Source organism: Anolis carolinensis, chromosome 1, assembly GCF_035594765.1.
Source record: "Anolis carolinensis isolate JA03-04 chromosome 1, rAnoCar3.1.pri, whole genome shotgun sequence".
NCBI lineage: Eukaryota > Metazoa > Chordata > Lepidosauria > Squamata > Dactyloidae > Anolis > Anolis carolinensis.
The window spans coordinates 261643404-261666124 of record NC_085841.1 but is presented as its reverse complement, the minus strand read 5'-3'; the positions used below and the strand labels follow the sequence as shown (position 1 = coordinate 261666124).

General features: G+C 40.5%; 1 protein-coding gene across 1 annotated transcript in view; it reads left to right on the top strand.

Annotated features, from left to right (window-relative positions):
* The window catches only part of lrp5 (LDL receptor related protein 5), a 140252-nt gene that overhangs the window by 22516 nt on the left and 95015 nt on the right, over nt 1-22721 (top strand). The window lies entirely within an intron of this gene.

Below are 22721 nucleotides of genomic sequence, written 5' to 3'. Positions count from 1 at the left end.
GACTGTCACTATGATCCATGGCATCTCTGTTTTCATTCATATAAAACCTAGCCCTTATGGATTTGTACTATGAAGTTTGAAAAGTCTCATATCTGTGTATCCAGGAGGATTGGACACTACAAGCTTCTTTTCAGGCCATTTTATTTCATTTGATTTCTGTTTGGCTGAAAATTTCAGTAGATGAAACATATAGAAGATTCTTCTGATTAAATTCCGACTCAGACTGCTCCGGAACAACCTAGAACTATTTCCTTTGCATAATGAAGAAGCAGGCATGTGGCAAAATCCAAGACATGTGGCCTGAGTGAAGAACTCACACGTGCAATTGAATGTTTTCTTTATGTAAAGAAAAAGCTTTGCAATGTTCTGCTTTTTTATTGGGGTGTTGTTTTAGAAAAGAAATATATTCAGAAGTAATAAGAAAGCACCAGACAAAATACAGTTATTTAGTGATTAAGTCTAATAGCAGGCAGTGCCTTTAAAATACTGTATATACTCGAATATAAGCCAACCCGAATATAAGCCGAGGCACCTAATTTTACCACAAAAAACTGGGAAAACCTATTGACTCGAGTATAAGCCGAGGGTGGGAAATGCAGCAGCTACTGGTAAATTTCAAAAATAAAATTAGATACCAATAAAATTACATTGAGGCATCAGTGGGTTAAATGTTTTGAATATTTACTGTATTTCAAAGAAAAACAGTAAACTAACTCTATAAGTGGAAAAGCAACAATAACTTGCAACAATAATCATCATCATCATCAACAGCTTCATTTGTACCCTGCCCTATCTATCTCCCCCTGGGGACTCAGGCCAGCTTCCATCATAGTAACAGGCAAACATATAATGCCTACATAAATAATGCAGAGCTAGATATAGATCTATCATTATATATACAGTAGAGTCTCACTTATCCAAGCCTCGCTTATCCAAGCCTCTGGATTATCCAAGCCATGTTTGTGGTCGATGTTTGCAATATATCGTGTTATTTTAGTGCTAAATTCGTAAATACAGTAATTGCAACATAACGTTACCGTGTATTGAACTGCTTTTTCTGTCCATTTGTTGTAAAACATGATGTTTTGGTGCTTAATTTGTAAAATCATAACCTAATTTGATGTTTAATAGGCTTTTCCATAATCCCTTCTTATTATCCAAGATATTCGCTTATCCAAGCTTCTGCCGGCCCGTTTAGCTTGGATAAGTGAGACTCTACTGTACTAATTTCACATGTGTATTTCCCCCTGAAACCTTTGCAAATCCTCTATGTGCATTTCCCTCCTGCAATATTTGTAAGCCCTATTTATCAATGTTTATATCTATCTAGACATCTGTGTGTGTGTGTGCACGCGCGTGCATTTTCCCTCCGCACTTGCAAACATGTGAGGGTAAAATTCATATAAAATCTATATATATAAAATGATAAAGTTGTTTGCGCAGTGACTATAACAACAAAACTAAACATCCCAGAAATACGAAATTTGGCAACACAATGCAAAAGGCTTGCCTCCAGGTTACAACAACACAACCACACCACAAAACCACAATCCGGACCCACAAAACTCACAACAACGCATCTTGCGATAACAACACAACGAAACGCCCCAGAAATACAAAACTTGGCAACACAATGCAAAAGCCTTGCCTCCCAGTTGTAACAACACAACCACACCACAAAACCACACAGGACCCACAAAACTCACAACAACGCATTGTGACTATAACAACACAACTAAACGCCCCAGAAATACGAAACTTGGCAACAAAACGCAAAAGCCTTTCCTCCAGGTTGTAACAACACAACCACACCACAAAACCACAATCCGGACCCATAAAACTCACAACAATGCATCGTGACTATAACAACACAACTAAACGCCCCAGAAATACGAAACTTGGCACACAACTAAACGCCCCAGAAATACAAAACTTGACAACACAACACAGCCTTGCCTCCCGGTTGTAACAACACAACTACACCACAAAACCACAATCTGGACCCACAAAACTCACAACAACGCATTGTGACTACAACACAACTAAACGCCCCAGAAATACAAAATTTGACAACACAACGCAAAAGCCTTTCCTCCAGGTTGTAACAACACAACCACACCACAAAACCACAATCCGGACCCATAAAACTCACAACAACGCATCGTGACTATAACAACACAACTAAATGCCCCAGAAATATGAAACTTGGCGCACAACTAAACACCCCAGAAATATAAAACTTGACAACACAACGCAAAAGCCTTGCCTCCCGGTTGTAACAACACAACCACACCACAAAACCACAATCCGGACCCCCCAAATACCCAACAATGCATCGTGACTATAACAACACAACTAAACGCCCCAGAAATACGAAACTTGGCACACAACTAAACGCCCCAGAAATACAAAACTTGACAACACAACACAGCCTTGCCTCCCGGTTGTAACAACACAACTACACCACAAAACCACAATCTGGACCCACAAAACTCACAACAACGCATTGTGACTACAACACAACTAAACGCCCCAGAAATACAAAATTTGACAACACAACGCAAAAGCCTTGCCTCCCAGTTGTAAGAACACAACCACAACACAAAACCACAATCCGGACCCAAAAAACTCACAACAACGCATGATGACTATAACAACACAACTAAATGCCCCAGAAACACAAAACTTGGCAAAACAATGCAAAAGCCTTGCCTCCCAGTTGTAACAACACAACCACACCACAAAACCACACTGGACCCACAAAACTCACAACAACGCATCGTGACTATAACAACACAACTAAATGCTCCAGAAATATGAAACTTGGCAACACAACATAAAAGCATTCCCGCCTGATTGTAACAACACAACCACACCACAAAACCACAATCCGGACCCACAAAACTCACAACAGTGCATCGTGACTATAACAACACAACTAAACGCCCCAGAAATACAAAACTTGGCACACAACTAAACGCCTCAGAAATACAAAACTTGACAACACAACACAAAAGTCTTTTCTCCCGGTTGTAACAACACAACTACACCACAAAACCACAATCCGGACCCACAAAACTCACAACAACGCATTGTGACTATAACAAATACAAAATTTGACAACACAACTCATCCACCTCCCCAATCCCTACATTCACACTTGGCCTCCAAAAAAACAATTACAATAATAACAATGAAAACAACAACAACAATAAGAATCAACACCATCACAGGCAAGAAACAGCCAGGCACTGAGGCTGAGAGGCCAGTCAGTGCTACACTGGGCCTCCAAAAAACAATACAGTAGCATCTAACTTTTCCAACCTTCATGACCACAACAACAACAACAATAATAAACACCTACACAGGCAAAACAAAAAAAGGACTATTGTACCACAATAAAAATATAACCCGCACTCAGCAGAATCAGACATTACAACTAACAACAAACCAAAGACAACAGGGATCTCAAGCAATTATCAATCAACACAAAAATTGAAGAAGGTAACAAACTTCAAATACTACTACTAATGTGAGTATAAAGAAGGTGGAGGTCACAGCATAAATACAACCTAATGTAGACTGACCAACACCACCAGACTAAGCCACAGCAACGCGTGGCCGGGCACAGCTAGTTAATATATAAAATTAATGTATACATATAGGAACAGATATACAGGTACATGGAAATCTCTATCTATATTTACATAGGATTTGCAAAGACCTGTAAATATATGAGGTGAAAATTAATATATTAATGTATTTGTAGGGGGAACATCTATATAAATATTTAGAAGCTTTGGGGCATGCATTTACCCAAGGAAGAAATGCAAGCAAAGTCCCCCTAAAAACAACTTTGTCCTCTTTTCTCCTGCCCTTTCCCACCTCTTTTCTTTCTCCCTTTTTCAAACTCTAAAAGTAGCCAGAAAAGGCTTTTTAAAACTTCTCTCCCCCTCCCAAAAAAAACCCACCTCATTTTTGTTTCCTTAGGAATAAAAGAAATACACACCTTCTGTTGCTCTTTTCCCTCCTTCCCTCCCTTTGGACTCAAATGTTCTTGCAATAATAGTAGTAGTAGTAGTAATAATAATAGTAATAGTAATAGTAATAGTAATAGTAGTGAATTGTGCAAATTTGCAAGAATATCTTTTTTCCTTCCACTTCTACCCATGCAATCTGGCTTGCAAGGGTTCTCCTTTCGCTTTTGAAAACATTCGCTTCTTGTCTCTGTCTCTCAAAAAAATAAGATAACCAGCCTGGGAGGAGAAGCGAAGAAGGGAGGTTTTGGAAAAGAAAACATACTGTGGCCTCCAGGCTCCGCTGCTGGCTTGACCTTGACCCGAATATAAGCCGGGGGAGGCCTTTTCAGCTCATAAATAAGGGCTGAAAAACTCGGCTTATCTTCGAGTATATACGGTATTTGTCTTACTTTGTATAAAATTGTAGTTGAAATATATTGCTAAATTGGATATTTTCTACATAAATCTTCATAATTACAATTATGTGTAATCTTTTCCCTATAATTTGAGCAAACCTTCTAGCTTAGAAGTTTTCAACCTGTGGGTCCCCAGATGATTTGGCTCTCAACTCCCAGAAATCTTAACAGCTGGTAAACTGGCTGGGATTTCTGGGAGTTGTAGGCCAAAACACCTGGGGACCCACAGGTTGAGAACCACTGTTCTTGTGGTTTTCATGTTGTCACATATTCTGGTTTGCTTGTGAGGGTTTTTGGTCCTTGTTATTATTCACAGAACTATGTCTCAAGGCACCTTGCAGAAATTAAAATGAATAGATAAAAACATACAGTTATTACTACAATGCAATTATACTATCTGTGGAACTAAAACCACTTACAATGTATACATTAAAATAATAAAAATAAGTAGAAAACCATTTTTAAAAGCTTGTTGAACCAGAAAAGCTTTAATCTGATGATGGGGCAGCTAAGAGCAAGTCAGTCTGACATCCCTAGGAAAGTTTTTCCAAAGTCAGTTGGAAAATTCTTGTATTACTCCCAGAGTTATTTCAATTCAGAAACCAGAAAAGGCTGCAAAAAGTGGATTGCATCTGTCATGTCACCTCGCGATATGTGAGATATATATATATATATATATATATATATATATATATATATGTGTATATATATATTAGGCTTGTCCGATCGATGGAAAAAATGTTTCAATTCTCGTTTCTAAAGTAGGGGGTGCCGGCTCTTCGATATAAAAATTATTTCTTAATGTTTCACCCAAAATTTTCGGATATTTCCGAAAATTCGTAATGTTTCTAAAATGGCGGACGCGCATGCGCAATCGCCAAAAAACAGGAAACCGGGGGGGACCTTTCTGGGGGTCTCCCGCCCTCATTTCTTGAGCTATTCGCATCAAATTTGGTACAGTGGGAGAACACATTCCACACTCTTTGCTCAACAAATTGCAGAATGTTTCCTGTCTCCTATGATTTTTGGCGAATTTTCATAACTTTTTATAATACACTATTTTTCAATATTTGAAGAAACCTGTTCCTGGTTTGAAAGTTTTATTTCCTGTTAAATTGGGTTCTTATCACTGTAAAAGTCCCTCTTCTACTTGTGTAGACTTTGGATTAGAAATGCAGCACACGCCAAGCAATGCCTTGACAGGATTGGCAATGTCCTTTGGAAACTATTATTTTCAAGTTCCCTCCCCCTTTCAGGATTGCAAAGAAGGGCTGATGTGGTGATTGCTAAATTCCAAAAAAAACCCAAAAAAAACCAGAAAGGCAAAAGGTCTCCCACAGGAGTAGATGGAAAGCACCCCAAGCTTAGCACTAGCAGGGACGCAGACGTCCTTTGGAAAAAAAAGTTCCCTAAAGCCAGCCACAGCAAGGACTCTGCCCCAAGCCAATTTCCCCCCAAAAAAACACAATATCGAACCAGCAACAACAGAAACACTCTACCCCCAATTAGCCCTCTCTCCCCCAAACAAGCAAGCAGCAGCTTCCCAGCGCGCGCCAAACACCCTCTCTCCTCGGTATCCCAACCCAGAATGGCTTGGGTCGGCTGCGGTTGAGGATTTTTATAGAGATCCTCCACGTGGACACGGAGGACGCTAGCCCCCTTTGGCAGCCATCGTGCAAGACTCTAATTGGCCAGGGAGCGGCCATGTTAGGCTGCGCTAGGCTCCCATTCATGTTAGGTTGCAGAAACAAAACAAAAAAATAATAATTTTTAAAAAATATTAAAAAAAAATTTTGGAAGGAAAAAAATTAACGAAATTTTTAAGAAACAATTAGAGAATGGGCCAACGATGGTTCGAATTACATTGCCAGTTGCGCCCAGGGAAAAAGTTTCAATACTCGTTTCAAAAAACGAGAACAATCCGAAATAATTACGAAACGAGAAACATAACGAATATTTGGACAACCCATATATATATATATATATATATATATATATATATATATATATATGAAAAGTAGTAAATTAGCTGAAATTAGCTGTCATAAAATATGAGCCGGCTCTCCTATATTACGTAATATTTCAACAAATGCATTTTAAGCGAATCCTGGTGATAATGTATGCAGTTAAGAATTTGAAGGAGGCCGTGTGTTTTCAGTACTGATTCAAGTCTATCTAGTCAATGCAGTTTCAAGGGGTGGGCATGTAGATTCTTGCCTTTTGTTGGCTATGGTTCCTGGATTGTACATGTTTATTGAGCTTTCTATGCCTCTTTACCACTTGACACTAAAGAGTCAGATAAATACATAGAGTCTGGATTTCAAATCTTTTTTGCCTTGAACTCATTCGTGGCTGTAGCTTATCTGCTGTTTTTGAATTTTATCTCTCTTTCCCCATCCTTGCTCTACAGTACCATCAGCCCCATGTATCCAAGAGTTTGGCATACACTGATTCAATAATATTTGGGGGGAAACCCCTCCAAATCTTGCTCTTTGGCCTGGTTGCACTAGATTTGTGTGTGTGTGTGTGTGTGTGTGTGTGTGTACATGTTTCTGCATTTTCAGTTGGTGATTGATTAAGTCTGCAGATCCTGAGCCTACAGATCTCAAGGGCCTGCTGTAATAATAATTATTTTTGGGAGGAAATTAACAAAAATCTAATTCTCTATAAAGATCATTAGCCCCTACAAATCATTTCTCAAAGGCATGCCAGAAAAAGAAGTTATTCACCATGCTGTGGGAATGTAGTATGTAGAGTACCAGTCTAACCTGTCTGGGAGGGGAGCAACTATGGAAACATCCATCTCCCATATTCATACCTATGGTATACCTATGGGGTTGGTAGATCAGAGAGAAGGACTTTCCCAGAACATCTCAAAACATAGTCATGTTTCTATGGGAGAATACAAATAATGTAGACATGCGTGTTAATAGCATTTTACTGACTTAGATGACTGGTTTGCATTCTGCCTTAAAATGAATTGTCAGCCAGTGGAGTTGTTGCTGGATATCATAGAATCATAGAATCATAGAATAGTAGAGTTGGAAGAGACCACATGGGCCATCTAGTCCAACCCCCTGCCAAGAAGCAGGAAATCGCATTCAAAGCACCCCCGACAGATGGCCATCCAGCCTCTGCTTAAAAGCCTCCAAGGAAGGAGCCTCCACCACGGCCCCGGGGAGAGAGTTCCACTGTCGAACAGCCCTCACAGTGAGGAAGTTCTTCCTGATGTTCAGGTGGAATCTCCTTTCCTGTAGTTTGAAGCCATTGTTCCGTGTCCTAGTCTGCAGGGCAGCAGAAAACAAGCTTGCTCCCTCTTCCCTATGACTTCCCTTCACATATTTGTACATGGCTATCATGTCTCCTCTCAGCCTTCTCTTTTGCAGGCTAAACATGCCCAGCTCTTTAAGCCGCTCCTCATAGGGCTTGTTCTCCAGACCCTTAATCATTTTAGTCGCCCTCCTCTGGACGCTTTCCAGCTTGTCAACATCTCCCTTCAACTGTGGTGCCCAAAATTGGACACAGTATTCCAGGTGTGGTCTGACCAAGGCAGAATAGAGGGGGAGCATAACTTCCCTGGATCTAGACGCTATTCCCCTATTGATGCAGGCCAGAATCCCATTGGCTTTTTTAGCTGCCGCATCACATTGTTGGCTCATGTTTAACTTGTTGTCCACGAGGACTCCAAGGTCTTTTTCGCACACACTGCTGTCAAGCCAGGCGTACCCCATTCTGTATCTTTGCATTCCATTTTTTCTGCCGAAGTGAAGTATCTTGCATTTGTCCCTGTTGAACTTCATTTTGTTAGTTTTGGCCCATCTTTCTAGTCTGTCAAGATCGTTTTGAATTCTGCTCCTGTCTTCTGGAGTGTTAGCTATCCCTCCCAGTTTTGTGTCGTCTGCAAACTTGATGATCGTGCCTTCTAACCCTTCGTCTAAGTCGTTAATAAAGATGTTGAACAGAACCGGGCCCAGGACGGAGCCCTGCGGCACTCCACTTGTCACTTCTTTCCATGATGAAGACGACGCATTGGTGAGCACCCTTTGGGTTCGTTCGCTTAGCCAATTACAGATCCACCTAACCATAGTTTTGTCTAGCCCACATTTTACTAGTTTGTTTGCCAGAAGGTCGTGGGGGACTTTGTCGAAGGCCTTACTGAAATCCAGGTAGGCTACATCCACAGCATTCCCTGTATCGACCCAACTCGTAACTCTATCGAAAAAAGAGATCAGATTAGTCTGGCATGACTTGTTTTTGGTAAATCCGTGTTGACTATTAGCAATGACCGCATTTGTTTCTAAGTGTTCGCAGACCACTTCCTTAATGATCTTTTCCAGAATTTTGCCTGGTATTGATGTGAGGCTGACCGGACGGTAATTGTTTGGGTCGTTCTTTTTTCCCTTCTTGAAGATAGGGACCACATTCGCCCTCCTCCAATCTGCTGGGACTTCTCCCGTTCTCCAAGAACTCTCGAAGATAATTGCCAGTGGTTCTGAAATAACTTCCGCTAGTTCCTTCAGTACTCTTGGGTGTAGCTGATCTGGCCCTGGGGACTTGAATTCGTTTAGAGAGGCCAAGTGTTCCTGGACAACTTGTTTCCCTATTTGGGGTTGGATTTCCCCCAATCCTTCGTCCATTCCGTGTTGCTGAGGTTGAAGATGGCTTTCTTTTTCTGAGAAGCCCGAGGCAAAGAAGGCATTAAGTAGTTCTGCCTTTTCCCTGTTCCCTGTCGCCATCACCCCATCTTCTCCTTGCAATGGCCCTATCGCCTCCTTTTTCTTCCTTTTTCTACCAACGTAAGCAAAAAAGCCTTTTTTGTTGTTTTTTATGTCCCTGGCAAGCCTGAGCTCATTTTGCGCTTTAGCCTTGCGAACCTTTTCCCTACAGGTGTTGGCTATACGTTTGAATTCTTCTTTGGTGATTTCTCCCCTTTTCCACTTCTTGTGCATGTCACTTTTGAGCTTTAGCTCAGTTAGAAGTTCTTTGGACATCCATTCTGGCTTCTTTGCACTTGTCTTATTTTTCTTCTTTGTTGGCACTGTTTGCATTTGCGCCTTGAGTATTTCACTTTTGAAAAACTCCCATCCATCCTTAACTCCCTTGTTTTTTAATATCGGCGTCCATGGAATGCCGCTCAGTAATTCCTTCATTTTTTGGAAGTCAGCTCTCTTAAAGTCCAGAATGCGTGTTTGACTTGTCTTAGTTTCAGCATTCCTTTGTATTGCAAACTGCAGGAGCACATGGTCACTTGCCCCTAAGGATCCAACCACTTCAACTGTATTGATCAGGTCTTCCACATTTGTTAAGATTAGATCAAGAGTTGCTGATCCCCTTGTTGCCTCTTCTACCTTCTGGACCATAAAATTATCTGCAAGGCAAGTGAGGAATTTGTTGGACTTTGTACTCTTGGCTGAGTTTGTTTTCCAGCAGATATCGGGATAATTGAAATCGCCCATGACTACTATATCTCTTCTTTGTGCCTGTTTGGTCAGCTGTTGACAGAAGGCTTCATCAAGTCCTTCCTCCTGACTCGGAGGTCTGTAGTAGACACCCACGACAAGATCTTTTTGAGTCCCGGTTCCCTTGATTCTTATCCAGATGCTTTCAAGCTGGTTTCCCGGATTACAGTCTTGCATTTCTTCTGCAACGTAACTGTTTTTGACATATAAAGCTACTCCCCCTCCTCTCCCCTTTGTTCTATTTCTGTGAAAGAGGTTATAGCCCTCAATGGTTAAATTCCAGTGATGGGAGTCATCCCACCAGGTTTCAGTGATGCCTATGACATCGTATGTGTGGTGCTGTGCTAGGAGTTGGAGTTCGTCTTTCTTATTTCCCATGCTCTGAGCATTAGTGTAAAGACATGTAAGCCCCTGTGACCTCCCCTCGAACTGTTTATTTGGGATTATTGTGCTCTCTGTACTTGGTCCTTGCTGTGTTTGTGCAGCCCTCCGTTTAGCCTTTCGGCGGTTCCCTGTGGTCGTGGGTAATATAGTGTTCGCCAGGCTGTTGTTCCCCTCCCCCAGTGGATCTAGTTTAAAGTGCGCCTGATGAGGTTTGTGAGTCTGTGTGCAAAAAGATGTTTTCCTACTTGTGTGAGATGCACCCCGTCGCTTGCCAGTAGTCCATCCTCTTGGAAGAGTAGACCATGGTCAAGGAAGCCAAAATGCTCCTCTTGACACCATTTTCTGAGCCAGTTATTGACCTGTACTATTTTTCCGGCCCTTGTAGAGCCGTGTCCTACAACCGGGAGGAGGGATGAAAAGATCACATGTACATTATACAGTTTTAGCTTTGTTCCCAGAGCTCGAAAATCATTTGTGATCTTTTGAAAAGTATGCCTAGCGGTGTCATTGGTACCTACATGAATCAACATAAGGTGGGGAGGGTGATGGGGCTTTAGGAGCCTGCTGAGCCTCTGAGTGATATGGTGTATTTTTGCCCCCGGGAGGCAGCATGTTTCTCGAGCCATCCCATCCGGTCTGGAAATGATGGCTTCCGTTCCTCTAAGGAGGGAGTCACCTACTACCAAGACCTGTTTCCTTTGAGGATTGACAGGGTCCCTTTTGTGCAAGACAGTGTGTATGTCCCCTGAAGAGTGTTCCTGTTGAAGTGAATCATGTAGGTGTAAAGTGTTGTCCTCCCCCTCAACATCCCCAGTGCATTCATCAATGACAATCCATTGAGATACATCCGAGAGCCCATTACTCTCCCAAGGATGTTCCTGTTGCTCCTGGTCTATGATTGGGGATGGAGCATTTGCATGATTACATAAGTGTGACTGTGGTGATGCACTGTCCCCATCAGGGCTATCCCCTGCGCATTGATCCAGGGTGGTCCACTGAGTGGTATCTAAGAAACTGTGGTCCTCCACAAGATGTGTTTCCTGATTGTATGTTAATGATGTAAGAATTTCAAATCTGTTGTGTAAATGCAGCTGAGCAGAGGAGTTCTGCGGAGGCTGCCTGGTCCTGCGTCTCCTTCTATGGGTGACCTCCTTCCAAGCCTGAGGGTTGTCTACCTTTGAGTTGATCTCCCCATAAGGTTCCTGATCATGGTCTTGGTGGTGTTGGTGTGATGCAGGCTGCTGATCTACAGCAGCGTGTTGTGCAGTGTCCAAGAAGAGCTCAAGTGCCTGAATGTCCTTAAGGGTCTTAATACGGTGCTCGAGCTGTTGGATCCTCTGCTCCATCAGAGTCATCTGTTTGCATTTGGAGCAGATGTAGTTGTCTAGTTTTTGTGTGAAAAAGCGGAACATGCCACAGCTGGTGCATGTGATGGGAATGTTTTGCTTTTGTTGCATCTCTTGGTGAGCGTGGTGGCCAAGTGGGATCTTTGTACAGTTAAGTAATATGCACGCACTTTATGTGCAAACTGCAACAAACCACCTCTTTGTGTATTTGTTTATGTTGCTTTGTTTCCTGTATGTACTGCGAAGGATAGTTAGTAAAGGTGCCTTTTTCAAATAAAGCTTTCCCAGAAACTGAATTAACAGGGGACAATGCCTGCTGTCAATCAACTTAAGTACCTGGCTCTCTTTCAACACAACAGTCAGACTTTGACCACAGGAGCCAAGCCCACACTCAGTTTAAAATCTTAGCCAAATCCTACCTGAAGCCAGGAAGCAAAAATGTCCTCCTGCTGCCTCTGCTTCTGCAAGAACCAACTGCCCTTCTGGGATCAGGCTCTGGCAGAAACTCACACTGGCAAATAAAGCTTTCCCAGAAACTCAATTAACAGGGGACAATGCCTGCTGTCAATCAACTTAAGTACCTGGCTCTCTTTCAACACAACAGTCACACAACAGTTAGACTTTGACCACAGGAGCCAAGCCCACACTCAGTTTAAAATCTTAGCCAAATCCTACCTGAAGCCAGGAAGCAAAAATGTCCTCCTGCTGCCTCTGCTTCTGCAAGAACCAACTGCCCTTCTGGGATCAGGCTCTGGCAGAAACTCACACTGGCAAATAAAGCTTTCCCAGAAACTCAATTAACAGGGGACAATGCCTGCTGTCAATCAACTTAAGTACCTGGCTCTCTTTCAACACAACAGTCACACAACAGTTAGACTTTGACCACAGGAGCCAAGCCCACACTCAGTTTAAAATCTTAGCCAGGAGTCCATGCTCAGTAGTCCATTCTTCTCTCTTTTGCCTTGATGGTGGGTATGGGACAATGCAAGAGCATTTCATCTCTTGTGGCTCCTTTTCAACAACTTTGCAGGCCAATTAATAAAGCACTGATGTGGGAAAGTGGAAGGTGGCTAGGGGTTTTGGCAACCTATTGAAAATGGTGGCAGAATCTTGAAGAATGGCATTACAGTTTGCACCTGGTTTACAAAAACAGTGAGAGTGAAATGTGTAAAATAAATTTGCAGAGTTGCTGTTAAGGAAAAGATGCCCTGCATTTGTGGTCTTATTTAAATCCTCCTGGGCTTACTTCTTTGGGAATAACTAATCATAACCTTCTCACCTTCCAAACTCTTTTCCAGTGCAGGGGGAGGATAGAAATCTTTATATTAAAGCACTAGTGCTAAATATTACTGTAATTGTAAATCTAACCTGCTTCCCAAGCATATGGTGAGAACTCAACTAGAGTAGAATACTTGATTGCCGGATACTGTATACTTTGCTTTTTTACTGCCTAGAGGGGTCTGGCATGTCTGTGCATTTAAAATTATTATGGCGCAAAAATTGAGCAGACATCTTACAAACCACTTTCTGAAGACATTTTTTAAAAATCCTAGATTTTACTTCCTTTTCGGTAATGGTGAAACAACAATTCCTTCTTAAGAAGTTGCAGATATGCCCAGGGGCTAAGCACTTTTCAGAAAAGCATTATATAGAAAAAGATACTTGAGGTGGAACATTGCATCCAATCTAATGGAAAGTCCTCAGTGCAACAGAGATGGGGCGAAAGGAAGCAGAGTTAGCAAGCAAGACAGTTTTCTTCAGTATATGAATATACTACACAGCAGAAGTGAAAAAAACGATGATAGGTTTCCATGAAAATAATTTTTATGTAAACTGTATAATTTTCCTTTGAAAATTATATTCTCCAAAGTGTATGTCTTGCTGCTTTTTAGTCTTTCTTTTTGTTTGCATTTTTGCTTTTAACCCAACTGGTAGATCGAAATAGAAAAAATGGAGCCTGGAAATGAACTGCTCTAATCCTTTTCTTGATTATGATTTTAGGCACAATTGTTTTCAGGCCTGGAATACATTGCCTAGATGATGCTGGTATATAGGCGCTGTACAGGCACACAGGCAAGCATGGGGCGCATAAGGTGGGCAGATGAGCATATGTGTCACTTTGGGATCTGTGCCTGGAGAAAGATGAGCTAAAAATAAAAAAAATAGGTATTACCACTCACAACATTCACTCTCATTGTGTTGTCGAAGGCTTTCATGGCCGGGATCACAGGGTTGTTGTATGTCTTTCGGGCTGTGTGGCCATGTTCCAGAAGTATTCTCTCCTGGTGTTTCACCCACATCTATGGCAGGCATCCTCAGAGGTTGTGAGGTATGGAATAGCTCACAACCTCTGAGGATGCCTGCCATAGATGTGGGCGAAACGTCAGGAGAGAATACTTCTGGAACATGGCCACACAGCCCGAAAGACATACAACTACCCTGTTCACTCTCATGTTTTTGTAATGTGCTTGCAAGTGATTTCCAATTCATTGAAACCCTAAAGTGAATCCATCACAGAATTTTCTTGGCAAGATCTGTTCTCAGCCCTGAGGCTGAGAGAGTAGGACTTGCCTGAGGTCACTTAGTGGGCTTCCATGGCCAAGATGTCTCCAGAGTTGTAGACAAAAGTTTCAACAACTGCACCTAGCTACCCAAAATGCTGCCTCAGTTTTGGACCAAAGCTTACAAATGCTTTGTTTGGTTTGATTTGGTCTGGACAGTTTTCTCCAACTTCTCATTCTGGAAGATTAAAAAAATATGAGTAGTAGACCCAGTTGAGCTCCCACCACTTTGATAAATTTATGAAAGTTGGAATTTGGGTAGGTGTATAGTGGCTATTGTATGCATGATGATTTCCCAGTGATGTGGGTAGGGACAGAGAACAGAAAAGGATGTTGGGCAGTCAGGGGCAAGAAGAAAAAATCATGTTCGCTCATAAATGCAGCTAAAGGAATACAAACACATAGAGATGGAATGCTGAGTGGATATGGGAATAAAACGAATGACTTGGGAGAAGATGGGAGCATGTGCATGTTTTTATGTGTATGGTTAGGGAGAGAAGGTGCTAAGGCACATTGGCTGGAAGGGATTTGTTTATGCTTGGTAAGCCATAGTCAGGGAGGTCCCGTTGATATTGTGGGTGACATTTTTATACTCTTTTGCATGCTCCAGGAATATAATGAATCTGATAAGCTTTTCTTATTGCTTTGGTACTTTTACAAATGTACCTTTGTCCACTTTGCCAAAAAAATATGGGCTTTTTTGTTATTGTTTTGGGTGATGTCTTATTGACATTAATCTCTCCAGGGAAATAAAGTAACTATGTTCAAATGAAACGAAATAGTATATAATCAGAGGGCTATATTTCGTTGTAAATAATAATGTTAGTAGTAACAACTGTAGGCTGCCAAGTAAAACCAGGATTCTGAAATAAATCTCTCTGGTTTCTGAAACCCTATAATTAGTGCAAAAACTTAACCTACACAGTACCGAAAATGTATCTTTTACAAGATCCTGAAAATGTGCAGTGCTTGCTTGTGCGAAACAAATACCCAAGGCGAGCTGCCCAAATTGTCTAATGTAGGACAGGGTGATGCTTGTTTGCGAATCAGGGATGTAGGCAGAGCAGATAAGTACAGTTCTGGGGTTTTCTGGCACATAATAACTAACACGTTGGGGCACTTTATATGATGGAAAATCCCTAGAACATGAACCAAAAAACCTCCCAACATCCATTTATTCAGCTTGCCTTTCTCAAGCAAATTCCCTTTTTTATACCCATCTCACAGTGTTGCTATAATGTTTAATATATAAGAAATGGCTGCAAATTTTACTACAAGTTAGGTTTCTTTTTAGCTTAGGTTGCAAGATCTACGAGTCATATACTTTACAAATTAGGAAGCATTAAACACTCTCTAGAAAGGAGCATCAGAATCAAGTATTGGAAACAGTTCCTAAGCTTGATGTCTATGAGTGGTGGCTTAAGAGACTAGTGGGTTTATTATGGCATGAGGTTTTCTAAACTGTCCACTTCACCAGATGCATGAAGTTTTAACCTCATTGTCAGATTTATATGCACATCTGGAGTGAGTGGCATGGAAATTGTCAGTGGCAATAGTCTGCTTATGCTCTTAGCGATATCTTTCTTTCTTGAATTATGTTCTTTTAAAACATTGAGGACTCAGACTGTATTTTCTCTTTGCTAGTACGATAATCCAATACAACGTTTAGTACACATGAAGCTGACACTAAAATAATTCATATTTTGAGATTTAGGTTTGGATGAGATTGCTCAAAGTATAGGCTGTTAAAGTTTAAATAGGGGTGAAAAACCATACTCTGCTATCTGTGGCATATTGTGCATAAATTATTCTTACAAAGCTAAAAATAGATTTTTGTTTCTACTCCCCCAAATTACAAACATTGCTTACATGCAGAATTTTTTTAAAAAAAGCCAAATGAAATGTCCTCCTTTAGCAACAGACATGTTTCTCTTTGGCCATTTAAAGGTGAGTTATGAATTTTGCAGGCTATTAAACGTTAATGGCACCATTGAAGTAGGTATTATAATTACACCATTTACAATTTATATAGTGTGTTCCTAGCCAAAACTGTAATAATGAGCTTTGCAGATGCAGAAGAAATGGCACGTAACAGTCAGATAATGGTGGAGTTGAGGGGATTTTTCAAGAGGCATAATCTTTAGAATTCTTGATGCCATTTTTAGCTTTCAACGCTCTCTTAACTTGTAGTAAGGATTCCTGGACTCTTTTGCCCAAGCTGGGGCTTTGTGGGTTTGTTTATTTCTACGAACATGATTCCTATTTACGCAGGTTACAGTTGTAATTCACCAAGGACTAGAGGTCTCCTAGCTTGGTGTGTGGGTTGATTTTCCACTTATGTTTTGTTGTTAAAGAAAACACTTCACTATGCTATTATTGTACTTGTATAAAGTGAGCCCTCTTTATAACACACACAAGCATATACACTATTCCAAGATGAAAGGAACAGTCTTCCATTCTTTATAGAGCTACATTCAACATGTTTAAACTCGGGTTGAATACGAAGGAACATTGCATGAAAATTAACATTTAATCTTATCTTTTGAAGTTGGTGATCAATGGATTTCAGGTGTTCTACTGTAGTAGTTGCCAATGAAGTGGGTTGGGTAAAAAAGGCAGAGCAGTTAAAAGATATTTGTGTCAGATAATAATTCTAAATAGTAAAAGAAGTTTCTTTTCTCCCTTCTTGTTTCGTAGCCAGCTACAGCTGCAACACTCTGCATCTTTTCCTGGTAGCAAACCCCACTGAAAACAGTGGGATGTTTGTCCAATATACTATATTGCTCAGTTCCTATGTTAGTGGGGAGTATCTACGTGTGTGTCTTTGGCCCCTTCCACACAGCTGAATAAAATCCCACATTTTCTGCTTTGTACTGGAATATATGGCAGTGTGGACCCAAATAACCCAGTTCAAAGCAGATATTGTGGGATTTTCTGCCTTGATATTCTGGGTTATATAGCTGTGGAAAAGAGCCCTAAGTTGACTTCTTCCTTCCCTTCCTTATGCGGTGTCAGAATATCTTCCCCACTGTTCCCAAATCCTGTCAGATATTTCTACCCTCATCCTCAGGCACAATTTTTTCCTCATCTTTCAAATGGCATTTGTCATTTAATGTCGCTTGAGATGTGCATGGCTGTTCCAGTTTTAAAACTTCACTCCTGGATTCCTGTCCGAATCCAGGCATATTTTACTTCCATGTGACTTTTACTAGAAGTTAGCCTTGTCATATAATCATAGAATTAGAAGAGACCACAAGGTTCATCCAGTCCAACCCCCATTCTGCCATGCAGGAATACCCAATGAAAGCACTCCTGAAAGATGACCATCCAGCTTCTATTTAAAACTTCCCAAATAAGGAGACTCCAGTCGCACTCTAAGGCCGCATATTCCTTTGTCAGCAGCTCTTAATAATTTATTTCTGCTATTTAGGTGGAATTTCTTTCCCTGTAGTTTGAATTCATTACTCTGTATCCTAGTCTCTAGAACAGCAGAAAAACAAACTGGATCCATCTTCCATATGACATCCTTCCATCTATTTAAACATGGCTATCATGTCCCCTCTTAACTTTCCCTCCTTCACACTAAACCCTAAGTCACTCTTCATAAGACTTAGTTTCCAAACCATATTTATTTTGGTCACCCGCCTCTGGACATGTTCCAACTTGCAAGTATCTTTTATGAACTGTGGTACCCAGAATTGGCCACAGTAGTCCAGTAGCTTTTTGGACTTTGATCTTTTTTGGAATTTGGAATACCTCTATTTGCATATGTGTACATATCGAGATATCTTGGATATGGGACACAAGTCTGAACATGACATTCATTTATGTCAGATATACAATCTATACAGATATCCTGGAGGTAATTTTGTATAGTATTTTTAAAAATTATTATTATTATTATTATTATTATTATTATTATTATTATTATTAAACTTTATTTGTACCCCGCTAGCATCTCCCAAAGGACTCGATGCGGCTTACAAAGGCCAAGGCCTCAACACACAATATAACAATATAAAACAAAAGGCAAATTAAAACAATTAAAACAGTATAAACAACAAGCAGTAAACAATACGCTAAAACACAATAAAACTGGGCCGGGCCAGAGTAATGGGTACAAGATTAAAAGTGCTGTTGTGACAGGTGAAATATAAGGCTTATAGGGCAAGTGCAGGGTGCGATATGCAATCTAAGTTCTAATAAAGTGCTTATAGGACTTGGTATTGGAGATTTCCTATTAATCTGGGAAGGCACATTGGAACAGCCAGGTCTTCAAGTTCTTTCTGAAGACTGCCAATGTAGGGGCCTGTCTGAGATCCAGAGTCAGGGGGCCACCACAGAGAAGGCCCTGTCTCGTGTCCCCACCAACCGCGCTTGCGACGCAGGCGGGATCACGAGCAGGGCCTCTCCAGATGACCGAAGTGAACGCATGGGTTCGTAGACGGAGATGCGGTCACAGAGGTAGGATGGTCCCAAACCGTTCAGGGCTTTGTAGGTAAGCACCTGCACCTTGAATTGGGCTTGGAAAATAAATGGCAGCCAGTGGAGCTCCTTGAACAGGAGGGTTGACCTCTCTCTGTAAGGGGCCCCAGTTAACATCCTGGCTGCCGCTCGTTGTACGCACAAGCAAAGTTTATGTAAATTGAACCATCAGAAATCAAAGGTGTAACTATCTCAGCCACCCATGTTGATAATTTTGGAGTATCTTCCAGATAAGGAGTACTCAACTTGTATTACTTCCCTCGATCAAGACACTATATTTCTATGGTGTGGATTTGGCTTATTTAGCTGCCAGGTCACACTGTTTTTGGCTGCCCAATCGCCAGTTCTCTCCCCAACTCCTTAATGGCAGCTTTAAGTAGAAATGTGGGCTTGGATCTCTTAGCAAATGAAGATGTGATCTGAATAGTCAAGTAATAGGTTTTAGAATGCTGTCATGATTACCCCCAAGGTATGATAGTATGTAGTGTTGCATTCTGCAGACTACATCTTGCTTTTATTATAGTTTATTATTACTATTTTTATTTGGGCAACACACAGGCTTTCATGCTGTTCTAGGTTTCAGCTTCATTTCCCAAAGAGAACAAGTGTGGTTTCATTTTGGCTGGCGATTTCTCTCTTTCTTGAAGTACATTCCTGCCATAGCCCTGTGTCCTGTCTCTCCAACCAGACATCTCCTGTCTGTCAAAGACATTTGAGAGGTGTTAACCACTGATGAGGCAGTGGCCATTAAATCAGGTGTTGTTCCTCAAGGCTGGGCTTTTGCTGCAAGTGAAGCCTTTCTCTGAAAAAACTCAGATGTTTTCTTTGTAGGTTTTGTTTGCTACCAAAACATTTTTCCTTCAGAACAGAACATGTGGGCAGTGTTTTTTCTGTCTTAGTGAGCATGCTGAACAAGGACAGGTATGGAATGTCAGCAAAATATATTTTTCTGGTATGGCAAAAATGTATGGTAAAACAGTAAAACATTTGTGCTTATTTACTTAAGGAAAATTGCATACTTCATTGGACTTTTGAGTAAACATATACCAGCTGACTAGAGCTGTAGAGTGATGGGAATTCTGCATGAGATGGTCAGCACCCTTCTTGTGAAAGACAAATTAGTTGCTTTTAGAGGTGTGAAACTTCCAGGAATTTTGAAGCTATGGAGGGGAAAAACATTTTGTTCCATTTTTTCAGGAGAAAAAAATGAGAAAATTGGGAAAAAATGGGCAAAGTGTAATATTAGCACCTTTTTCAGAGTCACTTTGTTGGTTAGGGAATATAAAATGCAGTATATGTAACTTGGTCTGACATAAAATTATCATGTTTGGTATCTTGAATTTTGTTGCTGTTATCTAGTGTTTTCTCTTAAAAGAAAATCAGATCAGATAACAGTTCTAAAAACAATACAACGTCCCATTTAAAACCTAAACATATAAATATAAAAATTGAATTAAATCAAAGGATTATTAAAATAAATAATTGAAGCAATTGAAATAATTAAAAACCTATTAAAATACATAAACACGATTCAGCACTACTGCTACTTCCTCATCCTCCTCTTCTTTATAAACTATAAAACTGGTTTATTCAGATAATAAATAGAAAATTAATCTACCTTTAATTTCTTACACTTGCATAAGAAACACCTGAGCTACAAGGGACTTACTTGGTTTTTGGCAGTTTATGAGAAGCAGGGGAAAACCCACAATAAAAACAGAAGACAGCATCAGCATTACTAAAACAAATCATAATTTGTCTTCTCTAGTTTTCCTAGTGCAAGGCAAACATAAAGGCTTCATTCCCATAAAAGGAACTGAGAAGAGAAAAACAAGACCAGGAATTTCAATTATGTAGTATACTCCGCATAGTCTTACATAAACATTTACCTGCTACATAGCTTTTTGAAATAATGTGTTAGGAGGAATCGGTGTAAGTAAGGTAATCTTTTATTAATCATTCTAAAAGAAATATCCCACAATCCCCAACTTTTTCTGGCAGGGGGCACAATTATTCAGTGCATAACATGAATTAAGAAAATCATGATAGAATTGAGTTGGTGCACTATGCTAGCAGATGGACTTTTTCCAAGAAGGCAAAGTGAGGAATGATAGACATAATCTGCTGGCTGTATCTCCAGTGGCTCACATCCAGTAGCTCACAACTGCTGCTCCTTTTCCTCCAGCTGCCATGGCCCATGCTGGCATAGGACACGGGCATAATTCCCGACCAAGTTTTACATATGGGGATGAAGTTATAGTTAAGAAAAAAACTAACAATGACAAATAGAGGCCTAAATACTATAATGTCACCAGATCCTCTGATCTTGGAAGCTAAGCAGACTCATCCTGGTTAGATTTTGAATGAGAGACCTCTAACAAATGCCGGTGTTCTAGGCCAGTGGTTCTCAAGCTGGGATCCCCAGATGTTTTTGGCCTACAACTCCCAGAAATCCCAGCCAGTCTACCAGCTGTTAGGATTTCTGGGAGTTGAAGGAACTGGGGAAACCACCTCTGGCTAAGCATGCCTTGCATAAGGAGTCTGTGAAATTCATGGGGTCACCATATGTCAACAGGTGACTTGAAAGTACATATAACACACCCAACAATGACAGATACAGTAAATATATTGGGCTGAAAGTGAGGCAAGCGGATAGTTCTTGCTCAAAACCGGAACATTGCAGTCACATGTTTTAATGAATCACACATATAAATTTATATAGCAATATAGAATGGGATAAAACCTGTATGGTGGAACCTAGACAAGAGAAATTTGAAATGTGGTATTGCAAGGAAACCAGTTTTAGATATTGCAGTATTTTTACTGTTGTATGTGAACTGGAAATTCTGGATTGAAGACTCTGTGCTAATATATCTGTCAGTGCTGGCCCAGTCTGCATGTTCTTCTTGGAGTTGACTGACAAGTGTTTGGGTCTATGTGCATTTAGGAATCTAAAATATCAGCTGGAGCTTGTAGGGAAGCCAACAATTGGTTAGTAAAGGCTTCAAACAGCTGCTGCTGGAACTTGTGTAACTGCTGCAGAGGGCTTGAAGTGACAAATAATTTGGCAGAGTAATTTCTGTGTTAGTTTAGGCTGAAAAGCTGCTTGGCTGGGCAAATCCCAAATGAATTTTGGCTATTTGCAGCTCAGTCTTTTGGTATATAATATTGTTGTTCTTTCCCGTCAAGCTAACTTCGACTTTATAGTAATTGTATGGATGAAATACTTCCAGCAGCTGTTGCCTTCACCCACCTTCTTTTCCTACAGTCTTCTACTTTAATTAAGTAATAAGTTTTCTGACAAGTCACATCATCTCATGATATGTCCAACATACAACAGAATCACTTCTAGAAAGAGTCAGATTTACTGGGATCCATAGACTTCAATTTCAGATGTGTACATTTTCTTCCTGTCAACTCATTTTCTTCTGTCCTCTCAAGTTATATTTGGTGAGGACATTAAACCTGGAGTATTTTTTATACAGCAGTGGTGATGGGCACTTTTGAGTGGAAACGGGAGCACTCCTTTTCAGATTCATTACTTCAACCATGAAACTTACTGTGATTCCTGGTAGCCCTGGTCCTGTCTGCAGTGATATCAGAAAATATACTCCCTGCTTTAGCCGTGATCATGTTCATACTTAAAAGTGGTGACTGGAAAAGTAAAGCTCTCTCTAATAATTGCCTTCTAATGCTTTCATGTATGGGAGCTCTTTTGGGCATCAGTTTTCCATCTTTGAGAATGTAACAAAGAAGTCTGTATATTATATGTATTAATATCATCAGGAGGGCAAATAAAAATTGAAGGCCCTTTTTGAGTGAGGTCATATAAAGAAAAGTATTTCTCTACAATTGAAGGGTGAAGTATACCTTTATGTTGGAATGAATTTAGAGGAGAACCAGTATTTTGATGGGTTTCCAAAACAGTAATGAAATAAGCTTCCAGGTTTATTGGACAATTCAGCTGATACGATTAAAAAGAATTGTTGAAACATGAAGAGTATTAAATGTTTAGAACCAGTCTTCTTTTGTCAAGTGGTTGAAAAAAATC